The sequence below is a fragment of the Pan troglodytes genome, chromosome 1, assembly GCF_028858775.2.
Source record: "Pan troglodytes isolate AG18354 chromosome 1, NHGRI_mPanTro3-v2.0_pri, whole genome shotgun sequence".
Lineage (NCBI taxonomy): Eukaryota > Metazoa > Chordata > Mammalia > Primates > Hominidae > Pan > Pan troglodytes.
This window is the reverse complement of record NC_072398.2, coordinates 56333854-56338031: the sequence shown is the minus strand read 5'-3', so window position 1 is coordinate 56338031 and position 4178 is coordinate 56333854.

Genomic DNA, 4178 nt, shown 5'->3' with positions numbered 1-4178 from the left:
TAGGTTTGTTATTTTATTCACAGTTATCTGGTAATTTGAGTTAAACATAAATAAATATTTGGCTGGATGAGTTTGCAGTCAATTCATTGGTTTTATCATAAGAAGTTTAAAGAGAGATTGATGTCTCCAGTAAAAATATTCTTTGAGTTCATTATAATAAGAAAGGCAGAAAGAGGAAAAAGGAGAAAGAAGAAGGAAAAGGAGGAATGAAAGGGAGGAGAATTTTAACTTGTCTACATTTACAGGAAATATGAGAATTCTGACTCCTCCAGCAGAAAAATAAAACTGCAATGCTTGGTGCTAACAAAGAAACACATAATTCACTCTCATATTTTCTCAGATGCAACTGGCTAGCTAGGAAGACAAGCTCAGTTATAGAATATCTGTACTTCCAGAGGGACAGTTTGATCTTAAGTTGTCAGAAAATTTTATCACTCCTTTTTACAACAAATACTTGTCTAAGTTAAAGACTATCATTTAACAATGTATGGAGACGTGGCCTGCTTCAGGAGAGGGAAGTTTACAACACGCCTCGCCAGAAGCTTTCCAATCCTTAATGAAAGCCTAAAAATCTAAAAATATTAGTCGAAAGTATTCACAAAAAAATAGTGTCCTAAAAACTAACGTTTCTAAGGTCACTCCAATTCCTGAGTACAGAATACTGTATTAGGATATCCCTGATCAAAAGAGCACATCTCATTCTCTCCCCTCATCTCTAACATTCTGTTCCTCATTTGTAATCGTGACCTGTCAAATGGAGTCTCACTGTGCTGTGTAAGTAAGAGCAACACTAGAAGACCAACATTTCACAAAGAGCAGCCCAGAGGTGATTAAATTTATAAACCCAGAGTCCATAAGCCAGAGGGATTTTAGGCCCCAAGATGTTAGAAAAAAAAAAAATTATGTTGGTTATGATGCTTTTGATTAGAAATAAGAGTAAATCTGATTCAAATTTCTTAAACAAACAAACAAAAAGAAATAAAGGAAAAAATAGATATACAGAAACAATGTTGACTTCCAGAAGTCCACCATGTCTGTTTCTCCATGTGCTCTCAGTTCTGCCCTCCTTCTGAGTCAGCTTTGTCCTCTTTCTAGCTTCCTTTCTAAAAGAAAGACCTGCAGGAGTTCCAGACCTAACGTCCTCATGCCACCTTTTCTGTAAGAAATGAGAAAGTTTCTCCTAGTCACTCTTTCAAAAGAGAACAGGAGTATTTTTCCAAAATCTCTTACTTGACATCTTACTCATCCAGTTAAGAAGAAAGGAAGGGAGACAGTCACAGGCCCACTCTTAAACCAATTACTATAAGTAAAGAGTAAGGGGCTTTGAAGATGGGCAATGAGGACCCTCCCTGGTCCTGAAGGTGAAGTCAGGCCTAAAATGGGTAAGAATGTTAAAGAAGTTTCCCAAAAGAAATAGCTGGATGCTGGTAGAAGAGGGGAAGGCAGGCGGGTGGAAATCAAGCGAGAATTCTGAGGAGTAAGCAACAGATGCCCATTGCAAGTTATTTAGGATATTTTTTTTAATTGCAGAAACCATTTCTAATTAGCCTAAGCAGAAAATGGCACTTTATTATAAGGCTTCCCAAAAATCACTTAGGCTTAAGAGTATGAATGCTACCAGAAGGATCTGGAACCAGGGGTACAAAGTCACTGAAACTTTCTCTCCATCCTTTGCTTCTCCTTCTCCATTGGTATACGGTCTCTTCTGTGTTTGAATTGGTCTCCTTTATCCTTAAATCCACATGGCAGTGTAAGACTTCTAAGGCTCCTGATTAGACAAATGTCCAGTTCTCAGAGAAAATGAATCTCATTCTGTGGGTCTTAGTAGTAGAATTCTATGAAAGAGATTCGAATTGAATTTGGATCTGGTGATTGTCCCTCATCATGAGGCAGAGTTATATTTTACAGACTGACTCCAAAAAGTTCACTTTTGTGACGTATGTATGGTGGGATGGACCATGGGGCAGTTCCCAGAGAAGGGATGGCTAAGAAGACCATGCAGTTTTCTACTCCTTACAACATGTTTTGCATGATATTTGTCACATGAAACATTTATAGCATAAATTTTCTTCTAAAATTGAAAATGTATATAAAAAGGAACAAAATATCAAATCCAGGACTTCAAAGAAAGAAGCAAGAGAAAGATTATTTCTTCCTCAGCACTTGGCCAAAACCCTCTGAGCATCTTTTTTGCTCCAGAAACACTTCGCCCAAGGCCAGTTAGCACATCTTACTGCATCATCACAGTTATTTCCATGCGTGTTCCCTGAGAGGACACCATTTTTTTTTTTTTTTTTTGAGACAGAGTCTCAAAAATTAGCTGGGCATGGTGGCGTACGCCTGTAGTCCCAGCTATTTGGGATGCTGAGACAGGAGAATTGCTTGAACCCAGGAGGCACAGGTTGCAGTGAGCCAAGATCGTGCCACTGCACTCCAGTCTGGGTGACAGAGCAAGGATCCATCTCAAAAAAAAAAAAAAAAGAATAGAGGCAGACTTCAATAAGTATTTGTTAATGAATGAATGATGTTGACTTTAAGCATACATTACAAAAATGTTTCCCAACATTTTTCACATCATGGCACACTTATAAAATTCTATTATTTGGTCTGGACCATTGGGTGTACCCTGAGGCCATTCCCAATCTGAGGTGATTAGGAATGCGTGGCTCTGACAATCCTTGGAACTGGCTGCAGGTGTCAATATCTAGCACGTTTTTATATGGTAGTTAAGAGGAAGAATGGATAATGTAGGGCCCAAATTTTTCATCCTAAATGTCTCAACTCCTTTTAGACTGTAAGATTGTAGAGGACTTTTTTTTTTTTTTTTGAGACAGAGTCTCACTCTGTCACACAGGCTGGAGTGCAGTGGTGCAATCTCAGCTCACTGCAACCTCTGCCTCTTGGGTTAAAGGAATTCTCATGCCTCAGCCATCCGAGTAGCTGGGAGCTGGGATTATAGGTGTGCACCACCATGCCTGGCTAATTTTTGTATTTTTAGTAGAGATGGGGTTTGACCATTTTGGCCAGGCTGGTCTTGAACTTCTGGCCTCTAGTCATCCACCCACCTCTGCCTCCCAAAGGACTTTCTTTCTTAAAACCACTTTTTAGGTAAGTCATTTTTAGCCCTACTGGCTATACAAATATTTCTTTACATGAGAGACCATGATTCCAAACAAATTGTGGGGAAAATTGACTTAAAAATCATGCTGCCAAGTTATCTGAGTTCCCAAAAGATCAGCTACTAGACATTTGGATTTCTAGAAGATGAAATAATATGTGCTTTTCTTGGTTCTATCTGTTTTTCTCCTACTTTTAGGAGTTAACCCAGCTGCAAAATCTGGGAATGTTGAATTCGATTTCCTGATGTGAAGAGAGAATATACAACGACATTTAGTGACACTCTCAACCAGACCCATGTGTCCTTTTCCTACAAAACATGTCCTCCTGAATGATCCATGGGCACCCCAACCATTGTTCACTCTTAGCCCCCTCTCTTACACATATTTGCTCTCCACACTCAAAGTTCCTGTTTTCCTCCTTCCCTTGACCTCTTCTTGTGTGGTCTCTTGTGGGTAAGAACAGTCACCCATTCCAGAGTCTTGGAGTCATCCTGAGTCCCTCCTTGATATCGCCCTGCCCCCATTTCACCTATTTTAGCACAACAGCCACACAAAGCCCCATTTTTTAACCATATAAACTGTCTCAAAATTGCCCTCCATTCTCACTGCCACCCTCACCCATCGTGTCTTGCTAAAGCTTTTTTCAAAATCTCCCTGCCTTTATTCCACCTCCTTTAATCAATTTCCAGTACTTTAGCCTAAGAGATTTTCTAAAAAATGTAAATCTGAACAAGTCATTCCTCCACTCAAAAATTTTCAGTGGTTTCCTATTTCCTGTAAGGAAGAACTGAACACGAAATAGCGCACAGAGTCCTGTTTATCTGGTGCAATCTATTAGTCCAGTTTCATTTCTGGGTGCAACCTCTCAGACTTGAGGAGCATTAAACAACTTTTAGTTTCTTAAGTTTGCATGTTCTTTCATGCTTCTCTGTCTGCACATGCTGTTCCTTCTTCCTGGAAAAGATATTCATGATTCTGCCATATCTGCCTAGTGGAAATCTTTTGCCATCAACAGTACACTCGAATCACTTTCTCACTGGAGCTTTCCTTGAGCTTCTC